This window comes from Oryctolagus cuniculus, chromosome 1, assembly GCF_964237555.1.
Source record: "Oryctolagus cuniculus chromosome 1, mOryCun1.1, whole genome shotgun sequence".
NCBI lineage: Eukaryota > Metazoa > Chordata > Mammalia > Lagomorpha > Leporidae > Oryctolagus > Oryctolagus cuniculus.
In genome coordinates, this window is record NC_091432.1 from 169,207,933 (window position 1) to 169,221,630 (window position 13,698).

Consider the following 13,698-nt stretch of genomic DNA (forward strand, 5'->3'; position numbering starts at 1 on the left):
ATATCGGACAGTTTCATTCACGGGCGGTTGTGGTGCCGCAGTGGGTTAGATGACTGCTTGGGATGCCTGCCTCCCACGCTGGAGTGCTGGTCAGGTCCTGGCACCCGCACTTCCAGTCCAGCTTCCTCTGATGCATCTTTGGAGGTAGCAGATGATGGCTCAAGTGCTTGGGCCCTTAGTACCCATGTAGGAAACCTGTATGGAATTCAGGCTCCTGGCTTTGGCCCAGCCCAGCCCAGCCCTGGCTATCATGAGCACTTGGGGAGTGAACCAGGAGAGGAAAGGTTGGTCTCGATCTCTCTCTCTCTCGCTCACTTTCTCTTTCAAGTAGATGAAAATAAATATTTTTAAAAAGTAGTTTCATTCATTTTTATTGCTGAATAGTGTTCCAGATTGTTCATCCATTCATCTAGTGAAGGATTTTGTACTATTTTTAGATTTTGCCCGTCATAAATAAAGCTGATGAATATTCATGTACAGATTGTTGTGTTGACATAAGTGTCATTAACATAAATTTTTATTTCTCAGTGGCATAAATCTGGTTTGTGTGATAAATGCAAGTTTAGCTTTATAAGAAACTGCCATACTGTCTCCCACAGTGGCTATACCATTTTACATGCCTATCAGACATGCATGAGATCCAATTGCTCCACGTTCTTGCCAGCACTCAGTATTGCATTTCTGTTTTAGTCATTCTAATAGGTGTGTGGTCATATCTCATGGCTTTGTTTTTGCATTTCTCTAGTATGTAATAATCATTTTTCCATGTGTTTGTTATCCTTTATATCCATGAAGTGACTGAATCTTTCTTTGAGAGGCAGAGAGATACATAGAAAGCTCTCATTTGCTAGTTGACTCCCTAAATACCCACAAGGGCCAGGGGTGGGCCAAGGCCAAGGCCAAAGCCAGAAGCCAAGAACTCCATCTATGTCTTCCACATGGGTGGCAGGAACCCAATCATTGGAGCCAATACGCCAATACGCTGCAGGAAACTGGGGTCAGGAGTCAGAGGCAGGCATCAAACTAAAACACTCCAATATGGGCATCTTAACCATCAGCCAAAATGCCTACCCATGAGTCACTTCCTAATTGAATTGTTTCCTACTGTTGAGTTTAGAGCCCTTTACGTATTCTGAATACTAGTTTTGTGTTGTTTTTTTTTTTTTTTTGCCAGATATGTGGTTTTATTCTGTGTTTTCATCCTTTTAACAGGGTGCTTCACAAAGAAAATGTTTCGAATTTTAATGAAAGTTTGATCTTCATTTTTTATTTCATGGATCATGCTTGTGGTACCAAATAAATTTTTTTAAATTTGAGGGGAAAGAATAGTTTTTATATAAACTCAGATATTTTTCCCTTTTCATTGCTGTTTCCAAATTTGATTTTTCTGGTTTCTATTACTTCCTTTGCACCTAAATAGGATTCTGGATTGTGTAATTATATTAAGGTCTCTTCTTTCAGAATTCGAAAATGTCCTTCCATTTTCTTCAGGCTTCCATGATCTTGATAAGAAATCTGTTACTCATACTGTTCTTCCCCGTGTAACAGGTTAAGCTGCTGCCTGTAATGCGGCATCCCATGTGGGCACCAGTTCAAGTCCTGGCTGCTCCACTTCTGATCCAGCTCCCTGCGGATGCACCTGGAAAGCAGCAGAAGGTGACCCAAGTGCTTGGGCCGCTGCACCCATATGGGAGATCCGGATGAAGCTCCTGGCTTTGGCCTAGCCCAGCCCCAACTGTTGCAGCCATTTGGAGAGTGAACCAGCAGACAGAAGATCTCTGTCTCTCCCTGTCTCGCTGTAACTCTGAGTTTCAAAATAAATAAATCTTAAAAAATTTTTTCTTCATCTTTAACTCTCAGAAACATGATTATGGTGTCTCTGAGAATATTAGTTTCTTTGGGTTTACCCAGTTTGGGGTTAACTGTGTCTCCTTGAATTTAGCCTGGTGTCTTAAGTCAGGTTTGGGAAGTTTCCAGCCGTTAGTTCTTCAAATATGGTTTCAGTTCTCCACTGTGTCTCCTCTTTTCCTGGGATTTCAGTGACATGAATATTAGAGCTTTCATTATTGTTCTATAAGTCTCTTGAGATTTTACTTATTTTTATTCAATTTATATTCTTGTGTTGAGATTGGATAATGGATAAGGGCTGCTATTCACTGCTTATTTTGTCTGTCAGCTGCATTCTTCCTTGACTCCATGTAGGGAGTGTTTGTTGTTGTTGTTGTTTTGGTTTTTTTAGCTTAGATTGTTTGTTGGTTTGTTTTCTAAAATTTCCATGTGGCTCTTTATAGCACTGATCCAAGATGAAAGTGTCCTGGTTCTTGACATTATTAGTAGTTTTACGTTGTGTCCTAGATACTTTCAGCATTATGAGACTCGAGCTCCTTAAATCCTGTTTATAAGGAGATAAAACTGTCTAGATCCTGAATGTGTATCCCGGCCCATTTCTGTAGGGTATGCTTTCATTTCACTTTAGTTGTCAAAGCCTTTGCAGTGCTCTTCTAGTTGGCCCTATTTGGATGTGACCCGGAACCCATCTGAAACCTGAACAGTGATAGTCAGAGAAGGCTGACTTGATTATAGTCAGTGTCATGCAGGAGTAGCCCAGAATGTCCGCACAGTAGAGCCCTTTGGTAAGCTCCCTTCTCTCTGATCCTCCCTCAACCTCCAGTTGCTTTATGCAGGCTGCTGCCTCTTTGTAGCTGGTCACCCAGTGCAAGGAAGGGATAGTCTACAAGGGCCGAACTTATAATCTCTGTTCAACACAGTGATGGGGGTTGAGGGGCTTTTTCCTATGGTGTTCACTGTAAGTAGGGTGAGTATAATAAAATGTGTTTTTTCTTCCCTTCTGCAGGGCCAGTCTTCACATTCTTTGGCCTGTATGAGTGCAGACTTTCTTTTCTGTCTGCATCCTTGATGATTTGAGGTTTTAGTTTTCCCTCGTAACCAAGCCAAAAGAAGGCCAAAAGAAAAAAAAAATAAAACAAGAAGCTTACTACCAGGTTATTCCTCACATCCCGAAGTGCCTACTAGCCAGGTAGCCAGATCACCATCTCTCTACCTTTCAGAGGTTTTTGATAGTTGCTTTATGTATTTCATCCAGGATTCTTTTTTATTTTGTTTTGTTTTGTTTGAAAGACAGGAGAGAGAGAGAGGGAGAGGGAGAGGGAGAGGGAGAGGGAGGGAGGGAGGGAGGGAGGGAGGGAGGGAGAATGAGAGGAGAGGAGAGAGAGAGCTTCATCCACTGGTTACTCCCCAAATTGCTGCAACAGCAAGGTTTGGCCAAGCTTAAACAAGGATCCGGGAGCTTCATCTGAGTCTCCCACTTGGGTGCGGGAACAAGCACTTGGGCGTCTTCACTGCTTTCCCAGGCACATTAGGAGGGGGCAGGATCAGAAGTGAAGCAGCCAGGACTTGAACCATCTTCCATATGGGATGCAGGCATTGCAGGTGGTGGCTTAACCCATTAAGCCGTAACACTGGCCCCTCACCCAGGATTTTTATTTATAATCAGTGGAAGGAATATACTTGCTCCATCTTGTGTAGAAACTGAAGTCCCAAAAACAACCTTTCAAAAAACAGGCTTCTGAATTGAAGGAGTCAAAGCATTTAACCATAAAGGAACTATTTGAGAGCAAACTAACACTTATTAAACACTTGTGTTTCTTAAACATTCCAATAACATAGCAAAGAAGGTGATTCCTTTTAACCTCTATGCCGTGCTCTACATCTGTAGAGGTTTTTGATTTTAGAATATGGAATGTAAAAAGAATGCTGTAGCAGATACCTTGCATACAGACTTTCCAGTATTGCTTTTTGTCAATATATTTTTTCTTAAATAAAAGAACAAAATAATAAAAATGAAGCTGATAAACGTTCAGTCACCCTTCCTATTCCCCTTTGTGCCCAAGAAATTGTGAATTTAATGATGCCTTTTCTATTTTTTATACTTATGTATAGGATAAGGATATATATAGATATCCATAAATAAATGCATTTTGGTTGTTACAGTGAATATTTATACAAATTGCATATGTAACTGAACTTGTTTTTCCATTCAACTTTATGTTTTAGGATAGTCTTTTTTTTTTTTTTAAGGATTTATTTTTTATTTGAAAGGCAGAGTTACAGAGAGGCAGAGGTAGAGAGAATCTTCCATCTGCTGGTTCACTCCCCAAATGGCTGCAACGGCTGGAGCTGCGCTGATCTGAAGCCAGGAGCCAGGAGCTTCCTCTGGGTCTCCCATACAGATGCAGGGGCCCAAGGACTTGGGCCTTCTTTTACTGCTTTCCCAGACCGTAAGCAGAGAGCTGGATCAGAAGTGGAACAGCTGAGACCCGAGCTAGCACCCATATGGGATGCCAGTACTGCAGGCAGCAGCTTTACCTGCTATGCCACAGCGCTGGCCCCTTGTCTTCTTTTTTAATAGGTAAATTTGGTCTTTACACTTGATAAGTATCATCCTGTTTGTACTTCCCTCTAAATTACATTTTCTGATCTATTTTCCACGTTCAGCTTAGGTATTTTATTTATAACCTATGTTTAAGAAGCTAAGTTACTACTGGAATGTGACTTAGCTGACTGGCTGACATGCTCTGTTTCTTTGTCTTGCTGAATATTTCAAGATGTTTTTCTACCACTGGACCTTTCAGTGATGGTTTATGATCAGGAAACTTTCTTAATCTTCGCAGGTCTAAAATGTCTTTATTTTTTACACTCATTTTAGAAGGATAAATTATCTGGGTTTAAAATTCTGTGTGCTTATTTTCCTTACTTCAACATCTTGTAGATAGTCCATTGTACTCTGGAAACTTATGTTGCTTTAAAAAAAAAAATGGATGTCAGTTTGATTATCTTCGAAGGAGATGTGTGTTCTACTGGCTTCTGAATTTCACCAAGATGTACCTGTGTATGTATGTATTTGTTTCTTCTTTTGGGACGCATTATACACTGTTAAGCTGGAACTACGTACCTTCCATTCTCAAAATGTTTCATTCTTTTTAAATACTGATCCTCTCCCATCTTTCTCTCCTTCTTCTGCACTTTTCAGTCTGCCCTCCACAACTTTACATCCGTCCAGCCTCATGACTGGTGACTTCCTCACACCATTGTTCTAATTCATTACCTTTGTCATTAACTGAGTATAATCCACTGTGTAACCCATCTGTATAAGTTCTTTTGTTTCAAGGACTATTTTATTCTATGTTTGTTTTCAAATTTATCTGTTCTTATTTCATAATCTTGTTTTCAGTTACGGGTTTTAGTTCTTCCATTATCTCTTTGAGCATGTAAACATACTCATTTTATGTCTGTTTACTCTGTCATTTCTGTCTCCCTACGAAAGAATTTTTCCATTTGTTGCTGTTTAATGTGGAATTTCATTATGCTTTAGAAATTTGTATTTGTGATCTCATCTTCTGTAGGAATTTTCTTCTAATTTTGTTTTTGGCTTGGTTGTGGACACAGTGCCCCCTTTGGAGAAAGTTTTAGATCGTTTCTACTGGGTCCCTGTATGGTTCCCTGAAATTGAACCAATGTTCTTTTGCTGAATGGGACTCCGTCACCAGGCAAATAGTAGGACTTGGCTCCTGCATTCACATATTGTATCCCTGGGCTAGTAGATACTGATTTTCAGTCCTTCTATTGGAACAGGGCTTTCCTCATTCTACATATATCCATTTCAGTTCCTACTGTCCAGTGACTACAGTCAGTTTCTAATCTCCACTCCCTGACGTCACTGAACCACCAGCCGTCCGGTGCGGAGGTGCACACAGTCCAGGTACCTGCACTGCCCACACTGTCTGACCTTCCGTGCTTTGCTGGAGGTTTGCTAGTCTTCCCTCAGAAACGGTGTGTTGTTAGTGTTACCCACTGTTCTCCCATTCTGTGTTTAGTTGTCATAAGTATTACATCAGACAATATTATAATTTTTTGTTTTAGTGGTCTTGTTTAAAGAATTTAAGAAGCAAGACAGTTGGTTATATGTACCCAGATATTTACAAATTTATTTATTCTTGTGGTTCATTTATTCCTGAAATCTTAAATTTCCCTCTCATCATTTCTTGTTCTTCAGGAAACTGTTTTTAAATGAGGGAAAAAGGATTATTTCAATAGCATGTTCGTGTCTTTGGAGCAGGAATATGAATAGATCCCACATCTGTTCAGTGTGTATCAAACAAGAAGTGCTGCTGGTATTTTTTGTACATTATTTCACTTAGTACTCACACTTCGCCTGAGAGCTAAGTGGCCTTATCTCCATTTTACAGACGATGAAACAGCTTTAGGAATTAGTTACTTTAAATAACAGCTAGTTAGCAGTAGGTCTAGAATTAAAACTCAGGGTTAGAAACTTTACACGACTTTTTTTGCTTTGCTATGTTGTTTATTGACTCAAGTATTAAACAATTTTAAAGGGGCTGGCACTGTAGCACACTAGGTTAATCCTCCACCTGTGGCATCCATATGGGCGCTGGTTCTAGTCCCGGCTGCTCCTCTTCCTATCCAGCTCTCTGCTGTGGCCTGGGAAAACAGTAGAAGATGGCCCAAGTCCCTGGGCCCCTGCAAACGCATGGGAGACCTGGAAGAAGCTCCTGGCTTCGGATCGGCGCAGCTCTGGCCACTGCAGCCATTTGGGGAGTGAACCAGTGGACAGAAGACCTTTCTCTCTGTCTCTCCCTCTCACTGTCTGTAACTCTGCCTGTCAAAATCCTTAAAAAAATTTTTTTAGAATATGTTTGAGAGGCAGAAAGAGGAAGGGACAGAGAAAGTCCCCCTTCGCTGGCTTACTACCACAATACCTGCAACAGCCAGGGCTGGGTTGGGACAGAAACCTGGAGCTGGGAACTCAATCCAGGTCTCTTCATGTGGGTGGCAGGAATCCAGTTGAGCCACTACTATTGCCTCAGGGCTGCATTAGCAGGAAGCTGGAGTCCAGATCCAGAAGTTGAACTTTTTTGTACTCTGATGTGGGAGGTGGGTGTGTTAACTGCTAGGCTAAATGTCCACCCAAGTATTTGTTTTTAGTTCATTTTATATCCTTTCAATTTTGATAACCAGGTTTGGACACTATTCCAAAGAAAACTAATGAAGCTTAACTAAATTTTGCCTAAAAGTGCCTGACAGTAATTGTTGCACGATCCCATTTTTTTTCAAGAGACATGAGATTTTTATACAAAAAAGTGTTTACAAAACATGTGCCACAAAAGCTAAATTAGGGGCTATTATGGCATAACAGGTTAAAGCTGCTTCCTGTAATGGCAGCATCCCATATGGTTGCCAGTTTGAGTCCCAGCTGATCTATTTCTGACCCAGCTCCTTTCAAGTGGCCTGGGAAAGCACGGGAAGATGGTTCAAGTCCTTGGGCCCCTGCACCCATGTGGAAGACGCAGATGAAGCTCTTCCCTCCCAGCTTGGGCCTAGCCATTCTGGCTATTTGGGAATGAACCAGCGGATGGAAGCTCTCTCTCTAACTCTAACTCTCTAACTCTCTCTCTAACTGCCTCTCAAATAAATAAAATACATCTTTTTAAAAATGACATTCTCCTTTCTAATTTTCATTGTTTTTATTTTTCCTTAAAACAACGCTATTTGTTGGCACAGTGTGCTGATGGCTTCAAAGAACAACCCAGTGTGCTCTGCACCTTGTCAAGGGAGAGCTTTTTTGATTCTCCCACATTTCATCATTAAGGCAATTTTTTCTTTTCTGGAAGAGTATGCATTCATTGCTTGCTTCCTGGATTTGTTTAAACCTTCCTCTCCCTCCCCCAGATGCAGCCTAGACAACAGAATCACACTGTAATCTCAGGGCCCAAGGGGCAGGTCAGGGGCATCAGGGTGGTTGAGACCTGGGCCAGGGAGCCGCCAGGCTGCTGAGTCCTTAGGCTCTGGACCCTGTGCGTGTATCTTTTAGTCTTCTTCTTTTTTTTTTTTTTTTTTTTTTTTCATACTATAAAATCCTAACCTTCCTTCCTAACTACAAATCGTTTCTAGGAAATACTGAAATTGTTTAAGGACTTTCGTTCAGCCTCTCTTCCTAGAACTCTGTCGCTCAGTAGCATTAGACTTCAGGTTGACAATACTTACCTGAACAGCAGACACTGTCCCAAGCGAAAGGCCATATTTTAGACAAGATATTGAAATAATAGCTAGTTCTCTACTTGTACCTTCCCGAGTGGCTGGCACCACACACTGCTGTTGCTCCTTTGCTGTCTCCCAAGTTTTTATAGCCTACCCGGTTGTCTCCTTCCATACAAAGTATTGTCCTCATTGTCTTCTGAAATGTATTGGAAGTAGCTTATTTTAACCAGTGAAACATCTAGATTTTCTGTTTTGAGCAGCTTTACTATTCATTTGTAGTTCATGTTGTATAAAAAGTCTTAAATACAAGCAAATTACACCCTCCCCCCCATCCTTTATGCCACACTTTTGAAGAAAGAGTCTGCATTGACTTCTCCTTTGGCTGCTTGCTCCTTTGCAACAAGTAGCAGTTTTGGATCCAGTTCTTTGTGGCAGCACCATTGAGGGAAAGTCTGCATTTTTTAGGAACACTGACCTCAATCCTGGTGCTGTTGGATTCCACCCTGGTTTCTGGGAATTTATGACTATTATTTAAAGCACTAAAGTCTTGAGTCTCACCAAATTTTTGTTTTCTTCAAATGATCTTCAGAAACACGTTTGTAATAAATTTAAAACACCGTACACAGAACTAAAAAATAGTTTTACTAGTGAGCTTAAAGTATAGTGCAACAAAAATAGATCAAAAGCAACACATTTCTCTTGCATTATTATTTTTTTTTTTTTTGACAGGCAGAGTAGACAGTGAGAGAGAGAGAGACAGAGAAAAAGGTCTTCCTTTTTCCGTTGGTTCACCCCTCAATGGCTGCTCCAGCAGGCGTGCTGCGGCTGGTGCACTGCACCGATCTGAAGCCAGGAGCCAGATGCTTCTCCTGGTCTCCCATGGGGTGCAGAGCCCAAGCACCTGGGCCATCCTCCACTGCACTCCCTGGCCACAGCAGAGAGCTGGACTGGAAGAGGGGCAACCGGGACAGAATCCAGTGCCCCGACTGGGACTAGAACCCGGGGTGCCGGCGCCGCAGGCAGAGGATTAGCCTAGTGAGCCACGGCGCCAGCTCTCTTGCATTATTTCTAAAATCCCTAGACCTTGTAGAATAGTTGTTCTTTTTTCATTTGAGTTCTATAAGAAAACAATCTGTAGGGGCTAGCATTGTGGCATAGCAGGTTAAGCTGCTGCCTACAACATGAGCATCCCATATGGTCACTAGTTCAAGTCCCCACTGCTCCACTTCTGATCCAGCCCCCTGCAAACAGCCTGGGAAAAGCAGTAGAAGATGGCCCAAATACTTGGGCCCCTGCACCCATGTGGGAGACCTGGAAGAATCTCCTGGCTCCTGTCTTCAGCGTGGCCCAGCTCTGGAGAGTGAACCAATGGATGGGAGATCTCTCTCTCTCTAACTCTGACTTTCAGATAAATAGTACAATTTAAAAAAGGAAAATAATTTGTAGTTGATTTTTTCACAGACTATTGCAAAATTTTTGAGTTCAGAGGAAATTCAGGCAATCAGACTTGCATTTTAGAAGTTAATTTAAAAGAAAGCCATGATCTTTGACTTGACGTAGATTGAAATGAAATTATCTTGTTTTTATGAATATTCCCCAAAGGAACAGTGATACAGAATGGGGTGAGTTACCAGGCTAGCCTCTTAAGGCTCACTGCTTTTATGGAAAACTTGTCAATTCTAGGCACCAGAGAATTCTGTGTCCCACACTGACTGCATTTTCCAAAGAAACAGCAGCAGGGGTGACTGGATAGCAGAGTTACAACTTCTGTATTATGCGGGGCATCCCCAATCCACAGGGAGCTGCAGTATGGAAGGTGGACAGGGGAAATGGGCAAAGCTCCAAATGGAAGGAACAATGTGTCTGAAGGCTGGGAAGTGAGAGCTCAGCAAAGCGGAGCGACAGCTGGGAGACTCCCTTGGACCAGAGACGCGATAGGGAGCACAGAGAGGCGAGATGGAGTGTTCCATGGGGCAAGGGATGAAAACCACATATTGTGACAGAAGGGAGGAAAAGGGAGCAGAAAGGGGTGACAAATCACACATCATACATATATCAAGGCGCCTGGCCACACCCATAGCAAGTAATGGATGAGTGGACACTCCAGCTCCTCTGTCTCCCATCCTGGGTTACTCATGATCCTGGGATGTTGTGAATATCCCTGCCCTGCTGGCTGCTGCTATCTGGCCTCACAGATATTCTAACCCTTGGATGTACACTCCCTTGCCTCCCATTCCCCTGTTTCTCACCTCAGATTTGGATTCCCAAATGATCCCTTCAGTTAACAATCTTCTTTTCCTGATTGGTTTAGTGGGTGAGGTGGGAGCTGTGACTCACTGCTGGCAAGAGTGAGATTAGCAGGGCTGGCACTGTGGCAGAGCAGGTAAAGCCATCACCTGCAGTGCCAGCATTCCATATGGGTGCCAGTTCAAGTCCCGGCTGCTCCACTTCCGATCCAGCTCCTTGCAATTCCTGGGGAAGCAGTGGAAGATGGTCCAAGTCCTTGGGCTCCTGCACCCGCATGGGAGACCCGGAAGAAGCTCCTGGCTTTGGATCCCCACAGCTCTGGCCGTTGCGGCCATCTAGGGAGTGAACCATCGGATGGAAGACCTCTCTGTCTGTCTCTGCCTCTGCCTCTCTGTAACTCTTTCAAATCTTTCAAAAAAAAAAAAAAAAAAAGTGAAATTAGCCTATTAGAACATGAGGCTGAAATGCCAGCCATCAGTCTGGAACTAGTTATAACAATTTCAGCCAAAACCAGGTAAAAGGGTTCTTTCTCAAAATGGTAACATCTGCATAAAACATGCGAGGTTGACTAAGTTCAGCCTCCCAGAACCCATCCCTTAAATGCACGGAATTCTGGACAAAGAAAACTAAGAAGAAGATTTTAAGTTTCTGCCTTTTTAGAAAGAGCAAGCTTCCATCTGCCAGGGCTGGACCACGGTCAAAGCCAGGAGCCAGGAACTCAGTCCAGGTCTCCCCCATAGGTGGCAAAGAACCAACTACTTAAGCCATCATCTGCAGCCTCCCAAAGTCCACACTAGCAGGAAGCTGGAAATCAAACCCAGGTACTTCAGTGTGGGATGCAGGCATCTTAAAGTTCAGCTAAACACCCACGCCTGAGAGGCGATTGATGTATCTGAGGGAAACCAGACTTACCAAGACAAAATTGGAACCTCACATCCGATAAAGGATTTAGGTGCCACTTTTGGGTGTAGTAAACCATTTGAGAAAGCAGTTTAGAGGCTGAAATGTTGGCACTTTTTTTTTTTTTTTTTTTTTTTTGACAGGCAGAGTGGACAGTGAGAGAGAGAAAGGTCTTCCTTTTGCCATTGGTTCACCCTTCAATGGCTGCTGTGGCCAGCGCATCGCGCTGATCCAAAACCAGGAGCCAGGTGCTTCTCCTGGTCTCCCATGGGATGCAGGGCCCAAGCACTTGGGCCATCCTCCACTGCACTCCCAGGCCACAGCAGAGAGCTACACTGGAAGAGGAGCAACCGGGACAGAATCCGGTGCTCAACAGGGACTAGAACCCGGTGTGCCAGCGCCACAGGCAGAGGATTAGCCTATTGAGCTGCAGCGCCGGCCCTAAATGTTGGCACTTTTAATGGTTCATGGGAGTCAGGGACAGAACTCTGGATCAGACATTGGCTCGGGTCAGATATTTTTCCTTGAGCATATAGGTTTCTGACCTATGCTAGGCTCTTATTCTAAAGGGCTCAAGGCGAAGATTGCTCTAGGAGTAGCCTGGGTACTAGAGCCCAGGGCTGACAGGTGGCAGAGGGGATGCCATATTCATAGGGTGTATGTGTGTCCACCCAGAGTCTTCTTGGTCTTTACAACTCTGTTCGACACATATGTTCTGCACAACACTAAATGAACTTAATGCCACTGTATTACACACCTAAAAATGGTTATAGTACTAAATTTTATATTATGTGAACTTTACCATAATAAAACTTTTTTTTTTTTTTTTGACAGGCAGAGTGGACAGTGAGAAGAGAGACAGAGAGAAAGGTCTTCCTTTTGCCATTGGTTCACCCTCCAATGGCTGCCACGGCTGGCGTGCTGCGGCCGGCGCACCGCGCTGATCCGAAGGCAGGAACCAGGTGCTTCTCCCTGGTCTCCCATGGGGTGCAGAGCCCAAGCACTTGGGCCATCTTCCACTGCACTCCCTGGTCATAGCAGAGAGCTGGCCTGGAAGAGGGGCAACCGGGACAGAATCCGGCACCCCGACCGGGACTAGAACCCAGTGTGCCGGTGCTGCAAGGCGGAGGATTAACCTAGTGAGCCGCAGCGCCAGCCAAAACATTTCTTAAATTGGGAACACAATCTACCCATTCTGTCCAGAGGCCCCATCTTCATTGCCTTGCATTCTATACATAACTTCAACAGAACTGCTCACAGCCAACACTGGAAATACTGGTTTCATGACATTGTGCCTCCCTGAGATAAGTGATCATTCCTTTGTTCATTCAACTCATATTGCTTTTTATGTGCTGAACACACACTATGTGGGAGGCCTGGCCTAGCACTAGGAATGCAACAGTGAGATATAGTCTCTTCTCTCAGGGAATGCAGTATAAGTAAGGTAAAGAGATAAAAACTGGCCGGCGCCGCGGCTCAATAGGTTAATCCTCCACCTAGCGGCGCTGGCACACGGGGTTCTAGTCCCGGTCGGGGCGCCGGATTCTGTCCCGGTTGCCCCTCTTCCAGGCCAGCTCTCTGCTGTGGCCAGGGAGTGCAGTGGAGGATGGCCCAAGTGCTTGGGCCCTGCACCCCATGGGAGACCAGGAGAAGCACCTGGCTCCTGCCATCGGATCAGGCGGTGCGCCAGCCGCAGCGCGTCAGCAGCGGCGGCCATTGGAGGGTGAACCAATGGCAAAGGAAGACCTTTCTCTCTGTCTCTCTGTCACTGTCCACTCTGCCTGTCAAAAATAAAAAAATAAAATAAAATAAAATAAAGAGACAAAAACTTAGTACGTAGTAAAAACAATTACACATTGTGCTAAAGATATGGGAGGGAATAGACTAAGTGTCGAGAGAAAATAACAGAGTGCCTATTTTCATGGAGAGAGGTAAAGAAGACATTTTTGAGATGTTGAGTCAAGATGAATGTGCAAGAGCCAGCCAGCAAAGGTGGCAGAGAGAGGGCTCCAAAGGGAGGAGAGCCTGGCAAATGGTTATACATTGACTCTTAATCACCTGCCTGTGCTTCTGATGCATTATGGGGTCAAGCAGTGACCAGCTATCACCTCAACTACAAATACTTGGATAAAGAAAGGGGAAATTGCTGATCAGTTCAAGCAGTTTATTTTCATGTGCATGTCCTTAATGAGGAAGGCTGCTCTGAGCAGATGGCTGCCCGCTCGCCTGATGCAAGGCTTGGGCTAAGGAAAGGCACACATTCTGGGTTTGCCGTCCCAAGGCAGAGCAGCACCTGTTGTGGCCAATAGGCCCTGGAACAGGTCAGCCTATGTTCCAGTTCCAACTGGACCGTATGCAGAGAATTCAACAGAGCACTCAGTCCTTACGTCTAGCTCTCTTGCAAAAAGCCCCATGATGCTCAGGGATATTTGCTGGAGCAAGCTGCCAGGAAAGGAACTAAGTAGGCAGGAGGTG